Source organism: Limulus polyphemus, unplaced genomic scaffold, assembly GCF_000517525.1.
Source record: "Limulus polyphemus unplaced genomic scaffold, Limulus_polyphemus-2.1.2 Scaffold791, whole genome shotgun sequence".
Classification (NCBI taxonomy): Eukaryota; Metazoa; Arthropoda; class Merostomata; order Xiphosura; family Limulidae; genus Limulus; species Limulus polyphemus.
Window position 1 is genome coordinate 93,300 of NW_013666401.1, and position 13,374 is coordinate 106,673.

General features: G+C 32.7%; 1 protein-coding gene across 2 annotated transcripts in view; it reads left to right on the top strand.

The window, feature by feature from the left end:
- LOC106460540 (forkhead box protein P1-like) overlaps positions 1-13,374 on the top strand; it is a 147,591-nt gene that overhangs the window by 27,187 nt on the left and 107,030 nt on the right. The window contains exon 1 of one of the 2 annotated variants that reach the window (XM_013920257.2): positions 5,728-5,796. The exons of the other annotated variant lie outside the window; for it this stretch is intronic. The gene's annotated coding sequence lies outside the window, so the exon portion shown is untranslated. Of the gene's footprint in view, positions 1-5,727; positions 5,797-13,374 lie in introns of those variants that run through there. 2 annotated transcript variants of the gene reach the window in all.

The following is a 13,374-nucleotide window of genomic DNA, read 5'->3' on the forward strand; positions in this document are numbered from 1 at the left end:
GCATCACTTTGACGTTGCTGCACACTTGGCGGGCCTTCTTTGGGCTTGGTGACGTGGTTCAACAGGCTCCTTACTCTCCTGATATGGCTTCCTCTGTCGTTGCAGCCATAATGTCCTCTCTTGTCTGAAATCGCGTTCCTTTCAATGGCTTCTTGAGTTTGGGGAACAGCCAGAAGTCGCAAGGGTAACGCGATTTCAGACAAGAGAGGACATAATGGCTGCAACGACAGCCGAGCTAAACTCCATTTCGAAAGAGGCTTTCTCGGAATGCTTCCAACAATGGCGGCACCGCTGGGAGAAGTGTGTGGAGTCCCAAGGAGACTACGTTGAGGGTAATTAGGTTTCCAACGCTCCAGGTATGCCAGTTTTTATTCCCCGGCCAAAGGTCGGATACTTTTCTCACAGGCCTTGTATATAGGTCATTAGGAAGTGCCCTAAAAATTGTCTTTGTGTGGTCACTAAGCGATGTTTTAATATCTTGAATGATAACAGAATATATAAAAATGCCACATAAATTGAACATGAGCGTACTTGCATCCCATTTTTGATAACGATGCTGACATTAATGAAACTTCCCCATAGAATATATAATTATGACCGTGATAGGGTAATATTGTGGTCAGTTTTATATATATAGTGCACAGTGCTCAGGAATATCACAGACTCGCAGGATATTCCGCAGCATCATTACTGGCGTCAGCACTGCTTTCTCAAAGTATTATTTCTGTTATTCTTAATAACATTAGGAAATACGTATTAAATATCTAATATATCATGTCAGCATAAAGAGAATCATTTCTGGCTCAGATGTAGCCTGGTGGTTAGCGTGCCGGGCTACTTTTCGAAAAGCTCAAAGTTCTGGATGGAAGTTTCCGCTGAACATGTTCCGCACTTTCAGCTATGATGGGGTTATAATCGTGACAACCAATTATCTTCGGTTAAGAGTAGACCTGTACATAACCAGTTAAATAAGGAGACGTTCAGATTGAAAATACCAAATACTAGAAACATTTCAAGTTAAATATCTGGAATAATGAGCCAGTGAATAACATGGTTCGCGTAAGTAAGAGTACTTGTTGTACAAAATTGTAGCTTGTACTTCAATCATTACATAGAAATTTTAAAAGTGGTACATCGGTATTTAAATCTTTAATTCAGCTTATAGAGTAGATAGATGTCTTAACCTATTAAGTTACTGCGTCATGCAACAATTGTCATACGTTTATTGAAAAAGAAGTTTATTTAAAATGTAATTTACCAAAATTGTGTCTAATAATAGAAGTATTCCAACATTTTTACAGAATATGTATAAGTTGTAAAGTGTCAAACATCATGGACACGCATTTAACTGTTTAAAAATATTTGTTCGTGTACGGGACGAGAAACTTCAATAAGCATTCTTTGATATATTGAAACATCTTCAGCCGGAAAAAATTAATATAGTCCTCCAGTGGGTCAGCGCACTGTGCCTTGCAAAAGTATTCACCACCCCTGCAAATTTCCACATTTTATTGCCATCTGAACTTGAAATCATGATTCTTTCAAATGGGACTTTATACTTAGAATATACACAATCTACTCCAAACTGGAAAAGCTAATAAAATGCTGATATTATGTAAGTAAAGTTAGATTAAAAAAAAGAATATTCTCAATTGCTTATGTATTCAACCCCTCTGCTACGGCAACCCTAAGTCAGTTTAGGTGCAAAAGATTAGTTTGAAAGGTCACAAAATTAGTGTAATGGTCTCTGTCTGTGTGTAATCAAAGTTGAAGCCACAATTCACATAGCGATACGACAAACCAACCATGAAAACCAAGTAACTTTCTAAACAAGTCAGGGATAAAGTGGTAGAGAAGCACAGATCAGTAGAAGGTTATCCCTTTGAGTACTGTGAAGTTCATCATTAAGAAGTGGAATGTGCTTCATACCACCCAGTCACTACCCAGATTAGGCCGCTCTTCCAAACTAAGGAGCCGAACAAGCATGAAACTGGTTAGGAATGCTACTGTGAAGCCAACAGTGACTTTGAAAAATTTGCAAAGTCCCTTATCTGAGATGGATTCAGTGTTCATACGTCGACAATATCCCGGTCCATACATAAAGGTGGCCTGTATGGGAGAGTGGCAAGAAAGAAGCCATTACTGAAAAATAATTATCTTAAATCTCCTATGGAGTTTGCGACAAAGCATGTAAATGATATTGCAGACATGTGGCAGAAGAGTTTGTGGTCATACAGACAAAAATTGAATTTTTTTGGTCTAAATTCAAACAAAACGTTACGTCTGGCGCAAGCCCAACACAGCACATTATCCAGTCAACACTAACTGTCGAGCATGGTGGTGGCTGCATCATGTTATGGGGATGCTTCTCATCAGCAGGGACTAGGAAGCTTGTCAGGATTGAGGGGGAAGATGGATGGTGTAAAGTACAGGCGAATCCTAGAGGAAAACCTGCTTGAATTAGCCAAGAATCTAAAACTGGGTAGAAAATTCACATTTCAGCTGGACAATTTCCCCAAGCACAAGACCGAAACCACACAGGAGTGGTTTAAAAATAAGAAAGTGAATGTCCTGGAGTGGCGCAGTCAAAGTCCTGATTTGAATCCTATAGAAAATTTCTGGCGAGACTTGAAGATTGCAGTCCATCAATAATCCCAACGAACTTGTCAGAATTGGAGCAATTGTTCCAGGAAGAACGGGCAAAAATTACACCATCCCATTATGCAAAGCTGGTAGAGACCTCTCCAAAACGACTTACAGTAATAATTGCTGCCAAAAGTGTTTCCACCAAGTACTTAGGGGGCTGAATACTTATGCAATCAGCAAATTTCAATTTATATATTTTCTATGCAGGTTTTGTTGACATTCAACCTCCTTCACACATAACAGTGTTAAGTTTCATCATTATTTTGAATAAAAACAATCTGTTTACATTATTTGTATTTCATCAAAATGTGGCATTATTGGTGGAAGTGAATATATTTGCAAGGTGCTGTATGTCTTTGGACTTACAACGCTAAAATTTGGGGCTCGATTTAATGCGATGAACAGAGCGCAGATAGCCCATTGTGTAGCTTGGCATTAAAAACCCAACAACAACTTTTAATATATGTTGAGATTTTTTTTTTTTACTTTAAGTAGAATTAATTTTAGTATTCAAATATTAACTAGCAGTGAAATATTTTATTTTATTTTTTGTTCAGTCTGAAATGTGTTTTAAATAAGATTTAATTTTAAAGAATTTTAAAGTTTGTAGTCCTGTGAGTGTTCCGTTGAGGGGCGCTAAAACTTATATAAACTGAATAATGAGATTTAAAATAACTTGTTTGAGGTCGCTGTGTGTAAATATTAAAACTGATTCAATTTCTGTTTTTATAAAACTGTATAGTTAGGTAATTTCTTGAAATTCTCATTAAGTTCCTAAATAAAACCTAATTTAATTTTGATTGTGTTGATTTTGTTTTTAAGCTCTTTCTCTGTGTTCATCATTTTCGCCGTTAATTTTATTCATATTTATGAAACATGAAATTCAACATTAACCTTGTATAACTTAGCATTTTAAACTAAGTACTTTCTTAATATCACGTTCGATGTTATCTTTTCTAAGTCTGTAGTTAAGCTTCGTATCTTTGTTTAACGCTATGCTCGATTAAACCTTGTTTAAATTGATTTGATGTAGTGCTTAATCGAATGTCAGAAAACATATTTGAGAACAGTAATAACGGCATTATACCCCTAAGGAACGTAGGATAATATAAATAAATATTTCCTGGAATTATAAGATTTTATATCGTATTTAAATTCCTTTTTAAACTCTATTATTTGTCTACATTACCATTTTCGACGTAAATTTACCCTGTCAGATTTTTTTAACTTTTATCTGTCACTTTATAGAAAAATACAACTTTCCCAAAGCCGCATTGAATATTTTTATATACACTATAAAAAACAAAGGGACACGTTTTAATATTGCATTACTTATCTCAAACTTGAAACTAGCAAACTTTGGGAAGTTTGATATGGAATACCTTCATTTACAGTGATACAAAATTTCAAGCTCGCATTGCGGTGCTCTAAGAGGCGACATATATATATATCCAAGACAATAGAGGTTAACTCTTTAACATAACCAACATTTTCTTTTCAAAAATTTGTTATTTAATGTTTTTCATATAACTTTGTGTGCGATTTTCTTAAAGCCTTTAAAGGTCAAGTTCCCATGACTTCATTGATGAATAACTTATTGTAAGTAATGAAATTTGTATACTGAGATGAATTCGAATCCACATCATTTCGGTGCACTCGACGTAGCTTTACCCAAACACTAGAGGCGTTTTAATTAATCTCGTTTATGATTTAAATTCTAATATCTAAATTATTTTTGAACCTTGATTCTCGTTTATCATTCTGTTCTTTTAGAAATTAACGTTACTTGATACTTTTTTCTAAAAATCGTTCTTATGTGATATACGTTTTGATTCCTTTTAATATATCTGCTCTCATTGTTTTTATTTCATTTATTAACTTATGATTAGTACTGTCTCTACTCTTGATTTTTGGACTTTCTACTTCCCTTTTCCAGGTTATTAAATGTTTTTGCTCTTACTTCTCCTTAATGATAATAATACTAATAATACACTTTAGTGTAATTTTTCTGTGTTGCTTTCTTTTTCTCAAATTTACTAAATATTGCTCCTGTTTTTATAGTTAATATTTATAATATAACTTTGTTTCAGTCTTTTTTATCAGTTTTCTTGAAACTATTCATTTTAATAAATTAGTTTTACTCGACAGAGCTTCTTATTTTGATTCTCCTCATAGTATTTTGTGTTGTACTTAATATACAATGAAAGAAAACCCCAAATTTGATTCGAACCTAAGTCATTTCTGTCGTAGACTTATATCGAAGGCCGACATAACTTTACTGTTGTTAGAACAAAAATTTTGTATTGTAATGAGTACTCTTAAGCAGAAAATATACTGCAAGCTAAATAACATTAATAACAATATGTATCTTGAGTGAGCTATCTTTAATCTCTGATGATTTTCATATTTAAAGAAAATAAATTTCAGTTCTGTAAAAATCTATTTAAAAATACTTTTGATGAATTGTAAAAAATATAAGTTATAATGTCACCTTCAAATTGAACGGTAGGAAATTCATCGCAGGTTTCTAACTTTCCTCTTACTCATGGCCGACATTTAGCATAAGTACGCATATCTTGTTAAAGGAATGTAGAAATTTCCTCACGTTTGTATTCTTTCGTTCGCGTGTGGATTTTGTTGCAAAAATCGCCCTTCGTCGCCATGACAACACAATCTGGAAAGACTGTCAATTGCTTGTGCTTTCACAAGTAAACATACTACCACATTTAATAGCTATATTTGATGTTGTTGCTATAGTAACAAGGGCAAGTTGCCATATCTATGTGTGTGTGTGTGTGGACTCTGGGGAGTAAACAGAATATGTTGTAAACAAGGAACCCAGAGGGAGTCGGTTGCCATGGGGATGAAGGAAGAGAGTCTTCTTTAGGTTGTTGATGTAATATCGGCCCCTCGGGACTCAAGCTAATTCTGGATGGCTATGAGGTAATCTCCGTGTTCCCAGAGGTGAAGTAACTAAAGAATTGATAACTCAAATAGTTTTATTTTGTTCTTGTCCTGCTATACTAGAAGATACTTTTGTATGGCACCGCGTGCTGCAGACGTATGTTTTGTCTAATAATAAACTTCAGGAAAGACTTACTTAGAAACGTTGCATCATAAGTAGAAAAGTAGAGAATTCCTGATCATAAGGTAAATAATTTGGTTATGTGACTTTGTTCAAATATAGTTTTCATTTCTTGGGTCACCTTCCATGCTATAATACTTATTGTGGGCACTTAATGGTTATTTCATAAAAATATTTTATAACAAAATATATATTTATGTCTATTGATCATATACGACAATGCTTAATTACGTTGATGTAACTTATTGCATGTTGCTTTTGTTATTTTATGGTTATTTTTGTGGGATTATTCTACAGAGTTTTATATATTTTTATTTCTATAATTCAGTTTAATTCTGAATAGCAGTTTAAAAGCTACAGAACCAGTTGAAGGAGGTTAAAAGTCGTGAAAGAGTAACAGCGTTCATGGCTCTTTACACATACTGTACCTTATAAAGCTTAAACAATATATGCTAGTAAAAATTTTATCGTACGTTTTATAACACTATTGGTTTGAGGGTAAAAATTTGTCAATAATAACAATATCATATTGCAATAGAAATATTAATAACGATTAGGATACCGACATTTTAAAGTGCGAATGTTATTCTGATGGCAGATTTACTGGGAGAAAGAACTGTTTCTAAAAATATGGAATCACAAAAACGTATTGAGTTTTCATGAAAGTTACAATTTTTAATATATTTGTAATTATATTAACTGAAAAATAGGTTTTTTGTATCGGTTGTGGATTAAACGTATTTGTAGGTTAGTTAAACAATTTCATAGAACAAGGCACAACATAAAAATTGCTATGAAATCTCTCCTTTACACACAAATCTACCTAATAAGAAAAAGCTTGTATATCGTTATTGGGTATATTATTTATTATAGTACCTGCTGCGCCTTAGTAACAACTAAGTGGTTGTCATATGCAGTCATGACAAACGAATATGCACTATGATATTTTCATCCTCTTGAATAAATTCACGAATATTACAATTCGTTAGGTAATACTTTTATCATAACGTCACGCAGCTATCTATGATTTAGTTACTATTAATGAGGGCTTTCTGGTTGCTTGATCTATGTGTCATGGTGGAACCAGTTTATGGGTATAATAATTAGTAACTTACGGGAATAGAATCGTCTATTAAAACTCAGTAATGCACTAATAAGATCATTGATTATATCGTATCATATCCGAACACTCCTGTATTCATTAAATTTATTAACATTCATTCATTAACAGCACAGTTAGTTGTTGTTAAGTGTTTTATACGTCGACAAAGCAGAATTTAAACATTCCTAGCTTAGGTTTTAATTTTTTATCTTTATGATAAGCATCATTGTTTGCATCTTATTCCATAACCTTCTATATAATTTTCTTTAACATGAATAATGATTTATTCTCACGCGATATCGTTAAACGTAATGCTTACTTCCACCTTTGTGTTCAGTTAAACAATGTTACATTTCTTTTTGAGTGAATCTTTTGCATGGATTTTGACTACTGCCAAATAAAACTACAGCCGAGCAAGTTTATTTTTTAAGAAATAGCTCCTATTATTACTCTTGTGTGTGGGCCGGCCCATGAACTTTGCGCTACACGACCCTATGCGTCTAAAGTCTCGTGGTTAATATGTGTGTGTGTGTATGTATTAACTAAATATGGTGTTCACAGCAAACAGTTTTAAAAGCAAGAAGTTATTCTATCTGTGTTGAGATGATAATTGCGGCAAGAAAAGTTACATGTTTTATTATGTTTTTTTTATATAAAAGAGTTAGCACAAAGGATCACATATAAAGTGTAATAGACTTAAAATACGACTTAAAACTCGAGCGCTTTCGAATAGTTGACTATTCTTCTTCCTATTGAAAGTTACATGTTTTATTATGTACATTTCTATTGAAAGTTACATGATTTATTATGTACATTCCTATTGAAAGTTACATGATTTATTATGTACATTTCTATTGAAAGTTACATGATTTATTATGTACATTTCTATTGAAAGTTACGTCTTATTATGTATATTCATATATAACCTTAGCAATATAGTTTTATATTTTTCTTTTGTGGTTTGAAACGTTATGTCCTACAGAGAACGCTCGTTATGATGATGTCAATATCTGAACAAATATATAAATTTTCTTGAAATTTTGTTATCACTTACTTTACTAGAATTGAACATTTATTAATTGAATTGAATACACCGCCTTATGTTTTAGTGATTGTGTCAAACTTTGCATTCAATCATCAACATGGCGTTAAACATTGGTAATTGATAGAGTTTATAATATTGGTGTTAACCAATGGTGAGAGTATACTAAGTTATAGTACACAGTTAACTAGATTACAAAATAATTGTCAGCAACAATAGGGAAAAGTAGAGCAAATATTTAGTTCCCAGTAACAGAATATGAAATCAAATTACAGAATTCATCATCTATAGTGATAAATAGACAGCACTTATTATAGTGTGGAAAGTTAACGTGAAGGGTATTGATTTAATGATTAACATTAAGTTCCGGTCAGAGAAAGCTACCTACGTAGATCAAAAATAAAAATCAAACCGGCAGTGAGTATAGCTAATTAAAAATGCTTTTCTTACGTTCTTTCTTATAAAAATTAGAATGTATTGTTTCGTCAGTTGGATACTTTTTCTGTTAACGATATTTTTGGCTGTAAACCCGATAATATCTCACAAGGTTTGACCAACTTAAAAGATTTAGGTAAGTCCTCAATCCATATACTAAGCTTACTATGTAAAATAATTTTTACACTAAAAGTATAATAGTAATTAAAAATTGTAAAACTAGATATACTAAACATTCTAACTAATACTGTTAATAAAAGTAACATTAAAGAAAGAATAGAGTATACCTTTCTTATGGAAAACACAACACTAGTTGTTAACTACAAATACCGAAGTAAATTTCATGTTCGTTGAATAACATAATATCGTAAGTACAGTAGTACTTATAGTAGGAATGGGCCAGATGTGCAATATGCGCAACATAAATTAAAATCTCAAACACACTGCAAACAGCATGTAAACAAAACTTAATAAACACTTTACACATACACTGTTGAGTAGAAAACAAACCAAATGCGGAGTAACAAGTTACTAAAGTACTTGAGAAAGTCGGTAGAGTAAAAACAAAAATTTCACAAAACCACAAATTTGTGGGTATAAGCACGATTGTTCTGTATTGGACAAAGCAATTTTATCGTAGCAGTCGGTACCTAAGACGTGAGTTTCCTATGTGAAGCCGAACGCTACCACTGCCGAAGTCTGACACGGCTTTGATCGAGTGCTCGGGACTGAAAACAAGAATGATAAGTTGTATAACTCACATTTGCATTATTATCAAACTAAGTGTAACTTATTGACATTTAAGGTTGTACTGGAAACAGTGCAATTTTTAAAATATGACTTTTAAGGAAACAAAATGACAGGAAAGGAGAAAATCTTATGTTGATAATCTTAAAAAGTCTTTGTTTCAGCGAAGAGAGCATTACTACAATAATAGAGATAACATTAGATACAGTAATGCTGAATATGCGAAACAAGCCTCAGCCAATAATCAAGCCAAAGAAAAGGCTGCCACCCTGGCTAGATTGAAGACAAACTATAGCAAAAATATCAACAAAAGCCAGGAAATGTCGAGAGATAGCTCTACGAAAAGCTACGAGAAGGATAGGTCTAAAGCTCAGTCACTTTCGAGACTTAGTACAAAAAAAAGCTATCGAAAGTGAGACAGGAAGCTCCAATAGTCATACATTGCTTATGGGAGATATTATAGTTATCTGAAAAGTCTTTGTCCCAGCGAAGAGAGCATTACTACAATAATAGAGGTAACGTTAGATACGGTAATGCTTTTTGAAAATGTTAAATTTATTGAGAATTTAGAAAAGATGAACTACTCATAAAACTTAGTTGAAGTCTATAATTGGATCAAAGTTCAGAATAAAACACGAAGTAGGAATAGGCGGAACGATGGTCACACCCACTTTGAGATTGCACCGTGTCAAAAACACCAAGTGTTATAATGTTATCCCGCCCATTTCTACACTGTTTCCTTACTTTTTGGTGCTCCCATTCCTACTTCGTAATTTGTTATTTAAAGATTTTTTTACACTGGTTGGCATAACCGTGTATGTTTGAAGTTTTTCGTTGTTGTTTTGACTTCTTTTCCCTTTGGAATATTTATTATTTTTTTAGATTAACTATCTTTACATTTATATTATACCTAGAAAAATTTAGAGTTTATATTAAGTTTATAATGTCATCTCTTATTTTCCATCAATTTTGAGATGGATGAACTATCTTAAAGTCATCCATCTTGTAAGAAAAATTCTTCTACATCTTACTGATAAAGGCATATTTTATAAGAAATATAATTTTCAGATGAATTTTGCATATTACAATCGCTCTGTCTTGAATCCAAGATGCTTTCAATTTTGGTCCTTTCAGGTTGTTTAGAATGGATATGTTCTGGGGATCTGTAATCCTAGAAGGTGTTTTAAACAAAGCGAATCATTTCTTTAAATGTGGTATTAAACGTTCAGGAAACAAAAGATGAATAAATATTGATATTAGAAATAGAAAACCTGAGACATATAATATTTGTAAAGATAGATTTTTGTTCAGCAGTTTAGTTAGTTTTCTGATTATAAGGAATCAAGATGTAAAGAGCTGTGTCCAAGCTGAGCTTGAACCCTGGATCCTCGGTTTACAAGAGTCCTATGTGACCGATGCCCTTTCACCTGAGCTACTTTAAATGTAGTCTCAACTAGATAACAACTATCCTGACCGTTACAACATATTCATGGGTATTTCAAAAATTTTTATTTTACGCCCCCCCCCCCCTCGCTTCAATGGCTGAGTTGTAAGTATATAGCTAAAAATCGATTTCGGTACCCACGGTGAGCACACCCCAGTGCGAAGCTTTGAGCTTGAGAACAAACAAATCAAAATTTTGATGATACTTGATAATTAATGGTGAAACATTTTGAGATTGAACTTTTTAGAAAAAAAAATGTTCCTTTGAAAGTGGATGGAATCATGATTCAGTATACATACAATTGTATATGCCCATCATTTTATAACCTCCGAAAAGAATGCCCCACAGTGGCACAGCGGCATTTCTGCACATATAGCCCATTGTGTAGCTTTGTGCTTAATTACAAACAAACAAAGGCTAAAATAATATAAAACTAAGAAAAAGGTGGTCACATCTAAAATTAAGTTGCCAATGTTTTCGTGTCTTATATATCATTCAAAATGATAAATTAACCATATATTAAACACGCTGTGTGTTTGATGAATATTATCAACTTCCAACTGTCTCTATAATATATCATTTTTTTTGAAGAAATGTGTTATAATTCAAAATAATTCATTTATATAGTAGCAAAATGTGAGTCGATTTGATCTTTAAAAACAAGTTCTTGCAGTTTTGACATATTATGTTTGGTGTTTTAGTAAAGAACAATGTATACCTGAGAGTTAGAAGTTGGTCCTGTGTTCGCTTGTTTCTAGGAAAAATAATTATTTCGACAATTTTATTGTTGTGATATTTTGAAAGAAACATGTTTTGCATTATTTCGTTAAAAATATGTATGAGGTTTATGCCAAGTCTAAGGTACGGTCAATTTTAAATACGTATGTATTAATGAAATTACCTGGTTTCTGCTCCAAAAATGACTTTGCTGTCCACATGCATTTTCTATATATATACCTGAAAGTTTACTTGAATTAACAACGTTTTTGCGCATTTCACATAATATAACCAGACTTGACTATTGACGATAATGTATCTTTTTTATCATATAAATTTATCTTAGTGTGATATTTTCAGAATATATTCACAATGACCAAAAAAAAAGAGGTATTTGTAAACGTGCGTTAAGAGAAATTGGTTACACAATCATAGAGGGCAGCACGTTATAACAGCGCATATAATTTTAGTAATATAAGAGAACTTCTGTGTTATGTATTTAGCAGGTGAACTATTCCAATTATATTTTTAGACTAACAAGATGTTTTAGTCGTACAAAACGTCGGTAGTTGACATCACAGCTGATCCGGCTTAGTTACCATGGAAACAACCCCCCTCCCCCCAACAACTTGGATGTTTACACTGCGTTGAATTTTATGAACAAGCCTGCTCGAGACGAGTCTAGTTTATACCAAGTTGTTTGCGCAACGCGAGGAAGAAAAACAAATGCATCTAAGAAAACAGCGGTCCATTGAGGCTGTGTTTACTTTGCCCGCATGTTCTGTTTGGCTCTGCAGGAAACATAAACATGAGAGCTGGTGTTTCTATGGCAACCGGCCACAGATGGCAGTCAGTTTAATTAATGTGAGCAGTTTAATAAAAGTATTGTTGCCTCAAGCTTCAGCTGCAGTAATGAATGCATAAGAGGAAGTTTTGTTACGAGACAAATCTGCAACACTGACGTCTAGAGCCGGGACAGGAGAAAAAAAAATGAGGCTTCGTAAAGAGTTTCTAAGCCATTCAATTTATGCAATAGTAGCATTTTAGAATGTTTAATTGAAACCTAAGACATTTTAGAAGTATTGTGTTTACATTAACGTCGACTAAATTGTGTTTTTCTCATTTGCTCGCGCTGCGATGAGATTTATAAATCAATACTTGCCATGAAAACTTGAGTTAAATGTTGTTCCTGATGACGGTAATTTAGAATATACTGTAGTTAAGTTTGTTTTTTTCCTGGAAACGAATAACATAAAACAGGAAACAAAAACCGCTTTGACGTACAAAATCAAAGTAAGGAACGTCTATTGCCATAAGGAGTTTCTGTTTTGGAAAGAAATAATTTAATTAAGAGAATTGTCTTAGAAAGAAGCGATGGTTTTTTTTATATTCTGCATGCATATGCCTTATCTTTATTCAATTAAAATGTACTGGAATTAGTTTGTTCAAGCAAATGAAGCACGGTAAAGCAACCAAAGGCGTTATTTTCTTTACAAACAATACAATTGTTTTCGAAACTTAAAAAAATGACTGGCATGTTAACTAAACATCATTTCTTATTTTTGTGTATTTTGATAATTAAGTTAAACTAAGTTACTATCCTATATCTTTTTTAATATCGATGTTTGTTTAAGTTAAATTTATATTTAGAAATGTACATAACTTATGGTGTTAAATCTGTATTGCGAAATTCCCGCCTATTCACTAACATTGTAGAACATTTTCGAGAGTAAGAATCAACAATATATGTGTGTACGTAAACACCGGTGTGTCGTTTATATTGTTGCATAACCTGAAATATCTATATATATATCTATATATATAAAAGACAAAGTTTGTTTATTTTGTTCGCTATAGGAAACCAAACGGTTGAACTTACAAATTTTAAAATAACTTCATAATAACCAGTTTTTTACAAAAAATTTAATGGTGCTGTTTATTTTGTATTTGGTGTAGTATTTAATGACGAAATTGACAATTAATGATTATTAATAATTTTTTTTTGAAATAAACATACAAACGTAAGCACGTTTTGCACATAGAAAGCGTTATGGCGGGAGACACTCAGATCACCTTGCTGTCAATTCAGTATTTCCAAAAAAAGAATTTTCTTTAAATAGTGCTAAGTGGTTTCATAAGTGATTTAGTAACTTTGT